Source organism: Uloborus diversus, chromosome 5, assembly GCF_026930045.1.
Source record: "Uloborus diversus isolate 005 chromosome 5, Udiv.v.3.1, whole genome shotgun sequence".
NCBI classification, from domain to species: Eukaryota; Metazoa; Arthropoda; class Arachnida; order Araneae; family Uloboridae; genus Uloborus; species Uloborus diversus.
In genome coordinates, this window is record NC_072735.1 from 65574118 (window position 1) to 65591750 (window position 17633).

Consider the following 17633-nt stretch of genomic DNA (forward strand, 5'->3'; position numbering starts at 1 on the left):
CTGATAGCTTTGAGGCCACCTTCTCCAGCAACCTTTCTTCCCCCCTCGACTCTGAAGTCAGCACCACAGTATACAACTTCCTATGCAATAATGCTAATCCTACCGTCACTGAGTTCTGCTCCCCTAAAGAAGTTAACGACGTAATCAAAAACCTCAAGAATAAGAAAACTCCTGGTAGCGACAAAATTTCCACCCAAATGCTTAAAAATTCCCCCCTCAAAGTCATAACCAACATCACTAAGATTATTAATGGATGCCTCCAAATTTGTTATTTTCCCAATAGCTGGAAACATGCTGTAGTGGTTTGTATACATAAAAAAGAAACCCCTCTCACTAATATTCAGAGCTATCGCCCCATAAGCCTTCTTAGCGTTCTTGGAAAAATCTTCGAAAAAATCTTAAAAAATAGAATAATGAAGTATTGTGATTCAAATAACGTCATTCAGCCTGAACAATTCGGATATAGACCAAAACATTCCAGTATTCACCAGCTCCTCCGTAATATTAACTGCATTATTGACGGTTTTAATCACGATCAGTACTCCGTAGGAGTTTTCCTTGACATCAGCAAGGCTTTCGATAAAGTTTGGCATCTTGGTGTAATTTACAAGTTAATCCAGCACAATTTCCCCATTTACATCATTTTTATCATTTTCAACTACCTTCATCAACGCACATTCCAGGTAAAAATAAGCTCCTCCTCCTCCACCCCTAGGCAAATCACAGCCGGAGTCCCTCAGGGAAGTGTCTTAGGCCCCACCCTCTTTTCCATTTACATGTCCGACCTCCCTCTTCACAAATTCACTGTTCTTTCACTGTTTGCAGACGACCTTTCCATAATCTCAAAGCACTACTCCAGAAACTTTGCTCGCAAACGTTTACAAGACCACATTAATACTATTGCCACCTGGTATGACAACTGGAAGCTTACAATTAACACCAGCAAAACTCAAGCTATCTTTTTCTCCAAAGGCGACGCCCACCACCCAAAACAAATAAAAATTAACGAAGACAATATCACTTATTCCTCCCATGTCAAGTATCTCGGTATCACTCTAGATAGAAAACTCACTTTTGCGAAGCATAAAAAAATCCAAACTGATAAAACTAATTTTAGAAAACACCAAATGAGGGCCCTTCTCAACAAGTACAGTCACCTTCCCTTTACTAGTAAGAGACTCCTTTACATAACTGTCTTACGGCCAGTCCTTATGTACGCCATCTTCATCTGGGGTTTCACTGCAAAGAAAATTGTCAAAAAATTACAAACCACTCAAAACAATATCCTCAGAACTATCAGCAATTCTCCCTGGTTTATTAAAGGCAGGGACATTCACAGAGATGCCAATATTAAATCCATATCACATCAAATCATCCGGGAGGCCAGAAATTTCTATGGAAGTCTCCACTCTCACCCAAATCCGCTCATCAGAGAGCAAGCCATTTTCAACGAAATTAGAAATCCTAAGCACAGGTACCCCGCCCACTGCAGGCTCCTTGATTACGACTCCTTAAGCACAAAAAACAACCCTCTCCCAAACCCACAAGCTGATTATGATGATCTCTTTCCCCCTTAAGTGGGCCTTTTGCTTTTGATGCTGTTTATTCTTCTAATGTTTCCCTAGGGGAAAAAAAAAAAAAAAAAAAAAAAAAAAAAAAAAAAATTATATAATTTTACAAAATGACAAAAAACATAGAAAAATATCTTCTCATAAACTGACAAAAAACAGTCAACCTTTTCCATGAACTTTTCTCAAGTTTTCCAAAATTGAATTAAATTTTTCAAAATTTTCAAATTTTTTTTTTCAATTCATTTATTTTTCTTTTTTTTCACAAGTGTGGCCCTGACGACGTCCTTTTTTAATTATTTTCGCTCTTTCCCCTTCCCCCCCCTCCTTGCCATCTCCCCCCCCCCTTTTTTTATGTTTCATACATTGAGTGCTTCGCACAATTTTTGTCTACTCCACTGACCCTAATCGATTTCAGGTAAATGGGTATTCACCCAGGCCTGTGAAAATTCAATGTCTTGTCTGTCTTGTCTTGTCTAGCGACGTCACTAGTTCCAACTACTTCCGACCATGTGCGTGCGTGCTTGGTTCGTGTAAAAATGGCTAGCATCATGGAACGCGGTGCGAGTTTCAAATCGTACATTGAATATTGGAAAACTGTTTAAAAGAGTTCAAAATGAATAGCTCTACAGATTTCCTCCCTAGAATTTCGCGCTCGAGGGCATGAGTCAGAGTTCGGAAAAGAATTCCTGCCGTATTATACGACCGGCGGTGACACACATCGGTTAGTCGCCGTAAATCTACCTTAATTCTTATTAAATTATCGCTAAATATAGTATTTCACTGGAAATTCATATTAAGTCTCATATTATACATCCGACCTCCATAGAATTTCATAAGATCCATTTGAATCATGTTCGACCCAAAGCAGCGGCACTTGAGGGCATGGGTCGGAGATGGTCGATGTATCGCATCGAATAATTGAATTATGATTAAAGCATAATTACAGATCGTGTATGCCGTTTCAATATCTATATTAATTCCAGAACTATCATTTCGCTCGGCGTATATATCTTAGCGTAGTCGGACATATATTACTCGTCCGACCGCTTAGAATGTCATTGGGAAAGAATCTTAATTTGTGTGGTCGGCCATACATATTTCGTCCGACCGCTCAGCATGGTCATTGGGAAAGTATCTTAATTTGTGGTGGTCTGCCATACATAATTCGTCCGACCGCTTAGACTCATTGGGAAAGAATTTTAATTTGTGTGGTCTGCCATACATAATTCGTCCGACCGCTTAGACTCATTGGGAAAGAATCTTAATTTGTGTGGTCGGCCATACATATTTCGTCCGACCGCTTAGCATGGTCATTGGGAAAGTATCTTAATTTGTGTGGTCGGCCATAGATAATTCGTCCGACCGCATAGAATATCATTGGTCGGCTGTTGAAATTAGATCCCGCCCATCGTAACGCCCCCTTGGTCGGGTTCATAAAACAATCCCGACCCCAAGGCAGTAATTTCTACTCTGCGCAGAAGGAGGTCGGTACTTCATTGCATTTCCGGCGGTCGGTGCCGCAACCACTGCCTTTTCTGGAAGTCATGAAGCAATTCAGCAATAAAAGCATGATTGACAGATCTTTTAAAGGATGATGAGTGAATTATTTGATTTGAGATTTCCGTTACACAGAATTTTATTAAATAGCAGAAGCTAGAAGGAAAAAAATGATTGTTTGATAACTGTTTTATAATTCAAAAAGGTAAGAATCTGCATCAGATGAATATACTCCTATTTAAAAACATAATTTGGTCAATAGGTACCTGCATTTTGAAAAAGAAAAATGCATAAATTATTTTTCTTCTAGAAAATACCATATTTTGCTCCTGTCTGTAACTTTGCAATTTTACTCAAATGAAACAGATACACTATATAGGAAGCTAAATATAATAACTATTGCAGAAATAGTTATTAGTTAACAGAGAAATCACATTTCGTCTAACGAGCAAAGTATTAAGTCCATAGCAAGAAATTATTGAAATCAAATCCTTATTTACTTCATATCCATAATAACGACGTTCATCATTGAGTAAAACCGTATTCTAAGATACTATTAAGATGCATTTCTTTAGAAATTAGTTGATTTAATATGAAATCTCACTGAATTACAAGCCGTTATCTAAGTTTACTTATGCTTTAATTAAAATATAAATAAAATTGTACCATTGTTTGTTTCCTTTATGAATCAAAGCAAAATCCTCTTTGTTCTCATGTTCACGAGCGCCAAACCATTACGAGATCACTTTGAAGAAAGAGAAATACATAAATTAATCATTTCATCTCAATAGCTCAATATTAAATACATTGTAACATGTTATTGACATCAAATCACATTTATGACATGTAAGATCGAGCGAAACCATTTTGCAAGACATTAGGCAGTTTTTGAATAAATATTCGTTGAAATAACAAATGAAACTTGCAACATTACTAATTTCAAGAGTTAATTTGTGTTTTTGTGAAACATAAATTCAAATTAATCATTAAAACGTACCTCACATTCACCTAAATCCTCAGGCCCCCCTCGTGTATCTACCCTCTACCGTTAGTTCGCGCGCCAAACCATTGCGTCGCCAAATGTCAAGGTTGCCGTAAATTTACCTGTAAAAATCGCCAAGATTTTGCTGTAATTAATGTCCGCCCAAATGTTTACGTTTCTGTTTTCGACTTCGACGAATGTTCGACGATTTTTATCGGAACTTGTGAGTTGCAAATTATAGATTTGATGGAACATCAATTCATGACCTAGATTTGAGAATAGTTGAGATTTCTTCATATTGATCATGATGATGATGTAATTCCCTACATTAGCCGCATTATTTCATCAGAGGAGCCTGATAATGAAAAGGAAGAAACAATTCAGGATCTTTTTCTTGGATATTCACAAAATGTTGACGCTATGCAGCGAAGTTACTGACTGGTGGCATGAATTCTCAAAGAATGTAAAGAATGTTGTTGTATTTTACAAACAAAGAGAAAGAAGGAAGCGCATTGATATTGTTGACAAAGTTGCCGTCATAATGGAAAAACAATCCCAGCCTGTGCTTAAAAAGTTAATAAGGTCGTTCTACAAAAGAAGAAAAGTTACGAGAATCGATTCTAGTAAGATGCGCTTTTATATTTTAAGAACAGGTAGAGTTTTGTGTTGCAGAAGCAGTATATTATCATCTTTAAAAGCTCCAAATGTCAAAACCAGGTAGCAGAAGGGCAATTCCATGAAAAGTGAAACCATTCAAAATTTCATATTGCAGTTATTTAGTTATATTATACATCATTGTAAAGCTTAAAATGTGTATTTTCAGAATATTGCATTGCTTTTTTAATAAAAATTAAATAATAAATTTTTTTCCTTGTTGGAAGTATGATAGTCGGGTCTTCAAAACAATCGGGAAAAAATACCTGTTTTCAAACGCTTATTTCTAATAACAAAATAAAAATAAACAAAATTAATTGCAGTACAGCTTAAACAATTAACATAATACTATAATAACATGCATTTATTTTTTTTTTTTTTTTTGCTAAATAAAATTAGGCAATTTAAATTTTTAAAAAAATGAAGTTCAATGTTATGTTCGTAACAAAAATGTAAGAAAAGTTGTCGTTACTCCCTTAAAACTCAAAATTAAAAGATCCTTTTTTGCCCTTTTAGCAATTCATCAGAGTAATTGTTTACCATAATTTAAAACGTTACAATTTCTTTACTTTTTAAAAAAATGGCGTTACAGACGTAACATTTTTTGTTACGGACGTAACAAAAAGCAGTATGTTACATCCGTAACACATTTATATTTCCAATTAAAAAGAAAAAAGTACAAGATGGGCAATGAAAAAATAGGGTATGACATCTAATATGATATAACAAAACTTCTGATACTGTGATTTTCAAAATTTTATAAATATTAGTGGATATTTAATTTTATTTTATAAAATTATTGAAATACACATTGTCGCCTCAGAGCAACATTAAGACATCTAATCCTAGTAATAACACTACGATATCCTACTGTTGCTCTGAGGTGTTCCTCTCAAGGTAAGATTCTTCTGTCCTCCAAATCATGCAATAAATTCAATTGGTGTTAATAATTCCAGATTAGCAATTAATGCTTAATAACGTGCATGAAAATATTCTAGAGGGTTCCTTAATTTCTTAGACATAATTCATCAATGCACTATGACGCAAAAAAATAGTGTTCTCCAAGTAGATTTTTGTGAAAATTACTTGATTATTTAACACGATGAAATCCAAAGCATTTTGTGCGTAATTTTCCTTAATAATTTTTCTTAAAATTTATATCTGTAATTACAGATATTAATTATAGTTTTCAAGGCCGTAGCCAGCAGGGGGGGGGGTCAGAACCCCCCCGAAATTTTCAAAATTTTAAATGCTTAAAAAAAAACGTCGGATGGTCAGTGAGTGTGACCCCCCCCTCCCCCCCACCTTCCTGAAATTTCTGGGAGGTGTGAAATGTTTGATGTTATAAAAAAAATAATAATAAATCATTGGAATCAACTTGATTACTGTTCACTAAACCAGTCGAAAATCTTTCCCATAGGCGTCGGAGCCGGGGGAGCTGGGGGAGCTTGAACTCCCCCTGGAATATTTCAGACCGGCTCAGCTCCCCCGGAAAAATCCTCGCACAGCAGCTTTCTGTCGTACATTGTTTACCTCAAACCTGATTTCAAAAATGTAATCTGCCTTTTCTAAGAATTTCCACCTAATACGCAACAAAAGCAGGGGACAGACGAAGTGGTCAGTGCACTTGAGTCCACCTTCACCCTTTTTCTCACTGTTAACACACCTCTTGATTCCCGGAAGAAAGATAAAAGAATTTCAGACAAGCTATCCTACCGGCTGCGGAAATGTGGGCTTTGCACCGCGGCCAGCAAAAATCAGTACCAGTACCGAAAGGGGTTTGCTCCCCACCTTGAGCTCGTGTTTCGAGAGCGGCATTGCAGTTTAGTTCACATTCTAATTAGTTTTGACTCGCATGCCGTTTTTTTGTCACGTTATCACAAAAAGGATAGTGAGTCAGTTTGGCATTTAAATATGAATAATATGGAAGGTGCTACAGACATAACTATAAAAAAAGGTTACTACGGTAAGCAACTTGTTCAAATCAAATGATTTCAACTTTCCAGAAACTTATCTTATTTTAAGATATCTGACTTCTTAAGACACAATGTAAAGAATTTCCAGCGGAGTCCTTTGAAACTGGTTGATTAAAATAACTTGCAAAATATAACGTGAAAGTTAAACTAAAAGACCAAGTGGTCGTGTTCTTTATTCATTGCAATTACCTACATAAAAAAAAATCGGGGAGGGGAAGGGGAGCATCCCCATTTACAAACAAATTTTTTTTTTTTTTTACTCCGTCGTTTATTTCTCTCTTTTATCATTTTTCACTCCTTCATAAAAAGTTAAGCCCCGAACAAAGAAAAATCTTTAAAGACTCCCCAAAAGTCGATGTAGTTACAAAACAAGAAACAGTCCTAAACTAATTCTCGAGGGATCATGAACGTACATATATTTCAGGTTTAAATTCTATGTTTCGATCAAAAGGTACCATCAGATCGCAAACATGTCATTGTTCGATGATCTATCGAAACCGAAAGTAATCTGTTGCCAGGTAGAGACCCTATAGCGCCCGAAATAGATATTATTCAAAAAAATATTTTATTTATTTTTGATGGGAAATATTATCAAAAGAAACAACATAAATCGGTGGCGTACTCAGAAGTTACTTTTGTAGGCGCAAATCATTGCTGTGATAAAAAAACGCAATTTTTAGAACTATCCCACTGTAAAAAATTTAAAAAAAAAATGTGCCCGTTACTTTGTTTTATTTTAAACCGTCAGGGATAGATTTTTTCATGAAGTTATAAAACTGCAAAGATAAATATCATTCAAAGAATACTAAAGGTACAGGAACACTACAGGAACAAAAATTCACATAAATCAAAATTCGGTGAAATCTTCACTATTATAATATTCCTAAAATCTTTCAATGATTATAACAACAGTTACTAAGTAAAAATCAGTTTAAAAAATGCGAGTTCATTGAAATGAAAAATTTTAAATATAATACTTTACGAAGTTAGAGTTATTCAGTTTTTTTGCTTTCTTAATTTACGATTATTTTGTCACATACGGGAGATATTTTCATGCCATATTGGAGATATTTTCATGCCAAAATTGTAACTTTTCATTTATTATTTTTCATTTATTAAAAAACACCTACAATATTTTTTAGATTCTCTCAAAGACTTTTACTAAAATTTATCTAAACAATAAAATATGTAACGAACACTTCATTTTTACACATTTCCAACATTCTGGTTCTCAGAAAATAAGAGAGTCTTCTAAATGCTACACTGCCGAAGTCCTCCCTTTCCTTCAAAATTATTACAGAGCGCCTAAAATTTTGTTTTCAGGACTGGGTTCCTTGAAAATTTCCGAAAGAGAGTCCCTGAATACCTTGTTCTCCAACAACATGGGAAATTAAATAATATTCCCTTTTTGGGAATTCAATTTCAAAAAATTGCTCGGCTCCTAACCAGGGCCTGATTACCTCACAGGCCAATTAGACCTCGGCCTAATTGACCTTTCCTAAGGGGCCCTATCTTTCTAAGGCGTCAGAAATTTTCTGACGCCCCGTCAAATTACTGAAAGAATTATGCATAACATTACAACTATACGAAAAAATTCCATGTATTTTTAAAAGTAATAATAAAAAATAATGACATTTTATTTAGAAAAGAACTTCCTTAAAGGAGAATTTTTATTAATTCTGCCACTAGCGAATTTACCATGCCACAATTTCGAGTGCCCCGAAGGGGATTCGTGAATGCACATGATAAATAATTTACACAGTTCTGGACCCCGAAAATGCATTCCGCCGGGGCTAATAGAGTCTTCAGGGAGCCCTGAAATTATTGCAGGCCTAGGGACTCACATTTTGTTATTCGGGACCTGCCCCTAACGCTGATAAATATCATCCGCAGTCGCGTTTTTTAGAGATTATAATTTCGAAAAAAAATAAGGAGAAGGAATCCCTGAACCTTTTCTGATAAAATCATTGAAGAACGCTCCCTAGGACAACTTTGAAAAATTACCAGAGTAGAACCCTAGTACAGCCTTTTTCCAGCGATTTTGAATCTTCAAATTCGAAATATTGAGAGGAAAATGTAAATCGATTTGAAAATTCGATCGAGGACAATCCCTTGAGTCATATTACTAGTTTCACTAACGTCAACAAATATGGTATATAATCCGTTTTTAAGACATTAATTTCGAAAATTTTTCAGGGAAGTTTATTCGAAGCTTTTCTCCCCTTAACATTCCAGAAATCGCCTAAAAACTCGTTTTTAGAACAAGAATTTTGAAATTCTCCCTTATACGCGCTCATCTTCGAGTACTGACCGATCCCCTTTCAAAACCAGTTTTATCACCTCATTATCTCCATATACAATGTATTTATTAAATATGATGGAAAATTTTGCTGGGTAAGAGAGAGAGAGAAGCTTTGAGAAGCTAATTTCTTATGGAGAAAAAATTTAAGTGCCCCCCCCCCCCCCTTAAATTCTTTTCTGGTTATGACATAATGTGTCTCAGCTCCCCCTACTTCCACCAAGTTCCTACGCCTCTGATCTTTCCTTCACTCTTCGCGCACAAACGACCACTAACTCACCCGTTGTCCGAAAATTTTTCTGGATTCTTTTCCCTTCAAAAAGTAGAAAGAAGAAAAATCCACATTCCAAACCGGTCAGTCGACCTTCATGCTTTGTTTACCGATTGACAACAGGTGTGAGGAAGGGATGATAATAGCAAAGTCCCCCAGGTCTTCTCTGTCCCAAGATAAGCACGTCTGGTGCAGAGGCGGATTTAGAGTCTATTCAAGGGGGTGGCGGTTGAAAACTGTTAAAGCCATCCTCCCAAATCCGTCACACAGTAGGGTAGGGAGTATATTGCTCCCCCCCCCCCCTCTTCACCTCGGCATTTGAAAAATTAATGTTTTTTCATGTAAGTGAGCGTGGATTTTGTTGTTTTCCGATAAAATTTGAAATCCCCCCCCCCGAAGAAATTCGAAATGACGGGTTTGCCCCCCCCCCAGTCTGAATCTACTAGTTTTGCCCCACACTACTCACATTACATTTTAAATCATAGCAACGCCTTATTGTACATGTATAGTTTGGTCCTGGAAGATGATGATGGAAAAGTGGACTTACATATACAACTATAAAAATTATTAAACTTTAAACAGGGAGGGTGGGAGCTCGGCGAACATGAAAAAATGGGTAATGCCGCACATCCTGGACTACAAAACTGCCTAAAACAAGTTTATAGCAAAACTATGGAATTTATTTCATTAAAATACAGTAAAACCTGTAAAGTTGACCACCTTTGTAAGTTGACCACCCGTCTATGTTGACCGCTTTTGTCAGGTACGGAATTAGTCCTATCTTATATAATGAAAGAAAACCTCTGTAACTTGACCACCTCTCTATCTTGACCACTAATGAACACCAAGTTTGGTTTGGAGTATTGTAAAAAACCCTTTGTAAGTTGACCACTTGGTTTATTTTTAAAAAATTTATTCAACAAATTATTATTTTTATTATTTTTTTTATAGCTTTCCAAGAATATTTTTGATGCCAGACCAGCATTTTACCAACTGATGAAACAGCAGCATAACTAAACCTCCTTTTGAGTTTAACTACATGGGAAAACTACTAAGAACCCTTTTATTCTCCAAACTTGTTTTTCTTTTGTTGTTAAACGAAAAAATTTTTGTTTTTTGATTAACTATAATTTTTTAGGAACTATTAATACAAAATGATTAACTTTTCATAAACAATAAAACTTTTTTTTTTGATCAATTTACTGAAATTTTAAATTTTCATAACATACTATACATCATTCTGGGAAAATAATCTCTAAAAACATTCGAATAACATTTTATATTATTGATTCAAAGTAATGCTAAACAATGAAAGTGAGTTGAACAGAAAGAGTAAGTGTCAATTAGGCAAAAAATGAATGCATGGTGCAAGACTTACAAAAAAATAAAAATAATATTAATAATAATCATTACTCCCTTTATAAGTTGACCACCTGTCTAAGTTGACCACCAAAGTATTGCACCGCAAGTGGTCAACTTACACAGGTTTCACTGTACTATCGATTGCTAGTAATATCAATGTAACTGCTTTCAACAAATGACGGTCATGGAGGGGGCGATTGCCCCCACCGCCCCCCTAGTAAATCCGCCACTGGTTTGGTGTGAATTTAAGGAGCATGTATGAGGAATGTCTGTTGTTCACTTCTGTGACTAGTCTTGTGTATGCTGGTGCTAAAACATGTCGAATAAGCGAGTTACTTTAACGTTGGAGCAGCGGATAGATGTTATAGAGTCTTATGAAAAAGATAGTTCAGAAAGGAAGTTGGCAGATGTTTTTGGTTGTAGAAAAACGCAAATTAATAAAATTTTGAAAAACAAAATTCAAATTCGGAAAGAATGGGAAACTTTCAAATTTCGAGGTGTGAAGGAAGAGAAGTAGAATGGAAAAATTTCCAGAAGTCAATGATGCTCTATTGGTGTGGTTTAAAGTTGCTAGGACAAAAAGAATTCCATTTAGTGGAACTTTAATGATAAATATAAATAACTAGCAGTACCCGCATGGCGATGCCCGTGCTAAAAGGGAAGTCCGTTGAATAAAATAAATGACACCCCCCCCCCTCCGCTATATGAAATTATCATTTTTAACTAAAATGCGCAGCCACTTTTTAAAAAAACCCATTCAAGTTTCCATAGAATTTAAAACTATTTTCCAAAACATTAAAATTAGATTTCGAGTTTCTTAAAAACCTTTTAGCGAGTGAAGTGGTTATTTCTGCAATTCTGTTATTTAAAAAATGAAGCAGGGGAAGAGAGTGACTCAACCCCTTCTTCCCAAAAGCCTCTAGTACAATGTTGTCCATTACCTTTCCTTCCTGTACAAGTCCAAAATACTCTCAATCATAGACGGCTGGTGAACCAAAAAAATGGGGAGTCAAAAGAAGTGCGAACTGTGAATGGAATAGCTGTGTGTGTGTGTGTGTTTTTTTTTTTGTACAATTTGGTCATATTATTGGATTTAAGAATTACTGATTAAACGACCTCTAAAAATGGAATACAGCTTCAAAAAAACAGGTCGGATGACCACCATAGAAATCTCGATTCCAATTAAAAGTTCCATACTTGTGCATGTGCAGTGCCATGAGAAAAAAAAAAAAAACTTCTGAAATTTTTAAGCTTTTATTTTCTGAAAATAAATTAGCCTACCCAGCAAAATATCGTTTTTCAATAGACCATTAATTTATCACTAAAAAAAAAAAAAAAAAAAAAAAACCCGGGGCTAGCCCCCCCCCCACCATTTTAAAAAGTGAATACTAACAGCACCCTCCTCTTCTCCCGTACGAGCAGCCTATGATCCCATTGTGTCAAAAGACATAGTAACCTTTTGTACAACTCTGTCTTTTCACAGATTAATTTCGTTTACTTTGAACCCCCCCCCCCCCCCCCCCCCCCCCGAAAAAAATTCCTGGCTACGGCCTTGATAGTTTTTCTCTTCAGGCATCTATCATTCTGAAAGCATAGCCAAATTAATATTACTTCTTATTTAAAAACTAATTTAGAGATAAGAATTTGTCCTGTTTAATAATTTAAACCAAAGTTACTGAGTTACTTATTATTGTTATTTACTCTCCACAAAAAATATTTAGATTACTGTTTCATTGATGCATTGAATATTTTATAGTTTTAAAATTGAAATTAAAAAGCATAATTAGATTAGAGTTAAAAGTACTAAATATTAAACTAGCTACATCTGATCCTCAGAAAAAGCACATTTAGTTTTGAAGCAAGATTTAGATTACTTAGGCAAATGTTGGCCAAAATGCATTTTTCCCGATGTCAGTTTCGACAGTTCTTTTCCACCTTTAGCAAAAACGGGCCAATTCTATTAAAAAGCGATCGAAATCAAAGGCAACCGTTAAACTTTAAAAGAAATTTGGCAGTTAATATGTTTGTTGAGAGATAGAGAAAATCATCGAAAATTCTTAAACTGTAAAAGTACTCCCTTGTAGACCCCCCCCCCTCTCCCTCCATGTTCATGTTAAAAATTGGAAAAATTAATTTGTAACTGAATAATTTTATTTTTGTTTTGCTTAATTTCCCCTTGGATAATGTCACTTTTTATGACGCACCAATTTATATTTTATATTTATGGTGGTATATGCACGGGGGCTGCTCCCTGCCTCCCCAAATCTTTAAAAACTATTAAAGTATAACTTAAATGGTCAAAATAATGTGTTAATCTAGACCATTGCACTCTCTTAACAAAAATTATTAGTATACATAAACTTTTATTTGCTTTGTGCAATTAGCATATCAGACATGTTGCGTCCGTAACACTTTTTTGTTACGTCCGTAACAAATATATAAATTTCTATCATAAATTTTACAAACAATATCCATGAAAACTTTATGGTTTTAGAAAGCTTGAAATCTTTAGAACAAGTATTTCAAAGAAAAGTTTAGAAATCTGTGAATAATTCACAGGAATATTGGCAATTGTATGACAATGTATACATTTTGCTGTTTTCTGAGTTATGTCCGTAACAGGTAGTTTTTAATTTTGTTGCTTTTTCTAATAAAGCAATCTGCACCCAAATTTTTGATAGCATTAATAACACCAAACTATACATCAGAAAAAAAAAATTGTAGCTTTTTATGAAACCAAATTGAAATTATGCATGTTTTAACTCTGTGATTGTTACATTCGTAACGGTGGAATTGCCCAGAAGCTATAGTAAAAGCTGAAAGAGATAGGCGTGAATTACAAAAACTTGAAGCTGAGTAGAGATGCACCGAGTACCGGATATTTGGTTAAAATTTCAACCAAATATTCAGCCGAATATCTGATTAAAAATTTTTAACTAATACTTGTATTTTTATTTTATGCTATTTTCAAATAGAAAACGTTTTTCTGATTTGAAATGTTAGCTCATTTCCATTTAATATTTTGAATGTATCTACATTGAAAGTACAATTATCAGTTTGAAATAAGTTAAAAATTATTTCCAAATGCAAATTAATGTTGTAAATGGCTAATTTGATTTATATTTTTATCTGAAATTCAGCATAAATTGATAGTTTCTTTCTTGATACAGAAAGAGGGCTACATGATTTGACTAATATGTTATAAATAAAGAATCTTGGAGAATGTCTGATGTTTCTGCATCATAATTTAATATTTCATCTAAAACTTTTTGAAAAATCCTTCAAAATTTAAAATCTTAAGTGTTTCTTTCATATTTATGAACACCTTCTATTATTAAGGTTTTTTTTTCTGGTTACTTTTTCATACTTAAGAGTTTGTAACAGCATGGTTAATTTAGTATGTCATAAGATTTAAGAGAAATTGTAAAGTAATAAAATTAAATTTAACAACAAAGTTTTTTCTCTGACACTAAAATTACTTTGACTTGGATAATATTAGCTGTATTATAGTACTATACTACAACTTTCATTAATTGCATAAAAACTGTTTCTTCAGGATTTGTTGAATATTTAATTTGTTTACTATTCATTTGCTGAGTTTCATTTGGCTGAGCTTAATATTCGGTTTTTCTTCCAAGTAGATAGTGTACCAAATACCAATCAAATATTTGGTGCATCTCTAAAGCTGAGAGAAAGAAATTTTGAGATGGAACTAATCGTAAAATGCTGAAATTGAATTAAAATGAAAAACGAAAGAAAGGACATTAAAGAACCCAAAAAGATGAACATGGGAGATGGAGTAGGTATTGTTATGTAATGAGTTATTATATATATTTTAGTGGTTATTTCATCCGTGATTTTGGCATTGTAAAAGTAACCTAAACTGATAGAGCTCAAACGAGAGTTTTCACCATGAGCAATGAACAAATAGTGATTTGGCTGAATATTCGCCTATCAGGCCGTATACTATTAGTTTAAACTTTAGGAATATCCGACAAAATTCAACCGAAAAATCACCGAAAAGAAAATTTAGTTCTTAAAATTTTCATATTTAAGCTTAAAATAACAAACATTTTCTATTTTATTATTATTTCACAAAACTTTAAAATAAATTAAAAAAAAAAAGATAAATTTAAATAAATGGAAATGTTTTATACTAAATAAGGGGAACTAAAATAAGCCAGATTTACAAAACAGAACTCTTAAATTTAATACACCTTTTCTAATTACTTTTTTTTAAATTTATATGTGTAAAAGAAATGAACATTTCCACTTATTTTTACATTGTTTTGAAATTCTCAATGGAATTGAAAGACTCGGGGCAGAAACATGACCATCCGCAGGGAGTGACTTTTCAATCAAAATTTTCTGTTTCTCAAACAAAAATTGAAATAAACATGACAATGGATTATGTCATTTGGTGAAAAACATATCTGGTTTCTGTATTGCAGAATATAGAATGTACCTATAATACCTTTGAAAAATTCTACAAATATTTTTTTTAAGTTGGAAATTGGCCTGGACAAAAAATTCAGATCATGTGGAGTATCACATTCTTGCCCCGAGCCCTTCAGTTGCATCTTATAAATTTCTATTGTTATACATTTATCAAAAGTAGCAGTTGAAGTATGAAGTGAAACGAGGGGGGGGGGGGCGCTTGAAACGAGCGCAAGCACTAGAACCCCGGTCTATTGTACTGTCCTCGCTTAGACTACTAAAGGAGCCCAGTAACAGAAATAAATTTCAGCGGTTGCCTAACCGAAATTCTAGGCAGCTCCCAGGGATCTACATAGTGGTATCCCAAGTGCTCAAATCTTTGTCACATTCACATAGCACATGAATTGAGCTTTCATCAGCCGTATGACATCCTCTACATGAAGGATTGTCGGTAACACCCATCAGATTAAGATGCCTATTAAGAAAGCAGTGTCCAGTTAGTAACCCAACAGACTTGATCTCATTCCTACTCAAATTAAGCAGTTCCTTGGAAGCCAGGGAGGCTGCTGGTTCAGAGTCTTGGCCTGTCTTTGAGAGTCGGACTGAAGCCACAGGCCATATGATTCACCCATAAGAAGGTTCTTTGCAGTAGTCCTTACTGCATTGTAAAGCAGGCAGAGGGCAAGCTCAGGTCCCATAAATGGTGCATTGGAGCCCTGCTTAGCTAACTAATATGCCAATTCGTTGCCCACAATGTCACGATGACCAAGAACCCAGTAAACGGAAACCTTATTACTTCCAGCTAGCCTTACCAGTGCATTATGGCACACCCAAACGGTTTTGGTAGAGAAGCAGTCTCGATTGAGAGCTTTCAACACAGCTTGGCTATCAGAGAATATTTTGATAAACCTTCCCGCTTATGCCTCGTTCTAGACAGTTATTTACACAAGCCAATATGGCTCAAGTTTCTGCCTGGTAGACAGTAACAAGCTTCCCTAATGAGAAGCACAGATTTGTGTTATTGCTGCTGCAGTATGCACCAGAACCAGTTCCAGATGCAGTCTTGGAACCATCTGTAAACCAGATTTCGTGCGCTTTGCTAATGATATGCTGTACATCCTTCCATTGCTCTCTGGACGGAAACACAATGTTATAATTGGCATTGAAGCTGAATTGTTTTAACGCCCAGTCTGAAGGCATCGTAAAGTAAGGATGCTTACTAGTCTTGGCACACAGTTTATTGTACAGAGACAGGTAATGAGGGGACTTCCAGAGACCCATGAGCTTGAGGCGGTACACACACAGAATCGCTTCTATTTCCACTTGCTTATGTAGCGGAAGTAGGCTAAGAAGGAGCTCAAGGCTATGGGAAGGAGTAGTTCTCCTAGCACTAGTGATTGCAATAGTGGCCATCCTTTGAACTTTGGTGAGACAACCCTCAGCCGTTAGAGTACAGGGCATTAGGCAATTGTCCTATACGTAACCATAGGACAAATTACTGTAGTATAAACCCAATGAGCGATTTTTGGTGAAAAACACTAATTATTTCCAGTGGCACGCCTGCAAGACCAAAAGATCCTCTTGGCCTTATCAGTAATTAGCATAAAGGGAGGATTCCATATCCAAGTTTTGTCAAAGATCACACCTAGGTACTTGACCTCACTAGAGTAGGCAAGAGGAGAACCAAAGAACTCAATTATCTACAAGTCTTTGAGACGCTTTTCGAGTGAAAGGAACCAAATAGGTCTTATTCGGATTGACCGTAAGACCTGCCTCCAAACACCACTTTTCAATTTCCTTAAGGGCAGACCTCATGAGATTTGTAACAGTATCATGAAACATGCCCCTTATAACAAGGGTTATGTCGTCCCCATAGTCAATGCAGTGCAGACCTTTGCAACAAATTCTTTCCAGAAGTTCATCAACCACCAGGCACCAAAGGAGAGGGGAGAGAACACCCTCTTGTGGGCAGCCACGGCAGTTACCCACCATCATAGTTTTGCCCTGCATGCAAGCTTTTGCCATACGGGTTGTTAGCAGACTATTAACCCAGGTACATATTATGGGATCAATTCCCTTGTGTGCGAGAGAGTTATTAATAGTCTCAGTGGGGACCTTATCAAAAGCTCTCTCTATGTCGAGGAAAGCAGCAAGAGCTACTTCTTGTCCAGTTACTACACTATGCAGAGCTGTTGTCTGCTCATAGAGTGCAGTCTTAGTGGACCTTCCAGGCTGATAAGCATGCTGGCACTTAGAAAGAGGATTGGTTTTCAAAACACTATCCCTGATGTGCCTATCAATCAGTTTCTCCAGACTTTTTAGGAGAAAAGAGGTTAGACTGATGAGGCTAAAGGCTTTTGCCTCATTGTAGTTTGACTTACCTGGCTTGTGTATGAAGATTACCTTGCATGTTCTCCAAGCACAAGGCACATAGCCAAAAACAAGACAGGACCGGTAGATCCTACAAAGATGTGGTGTGATAATATCTACACCTTTCTGCAGGAGAGCAGGTATAATATCATCTGGTCCAGCAGATTTAAATGGCTTGAATGAATTAATGGCCCATACAATCTTACCAGGGGTC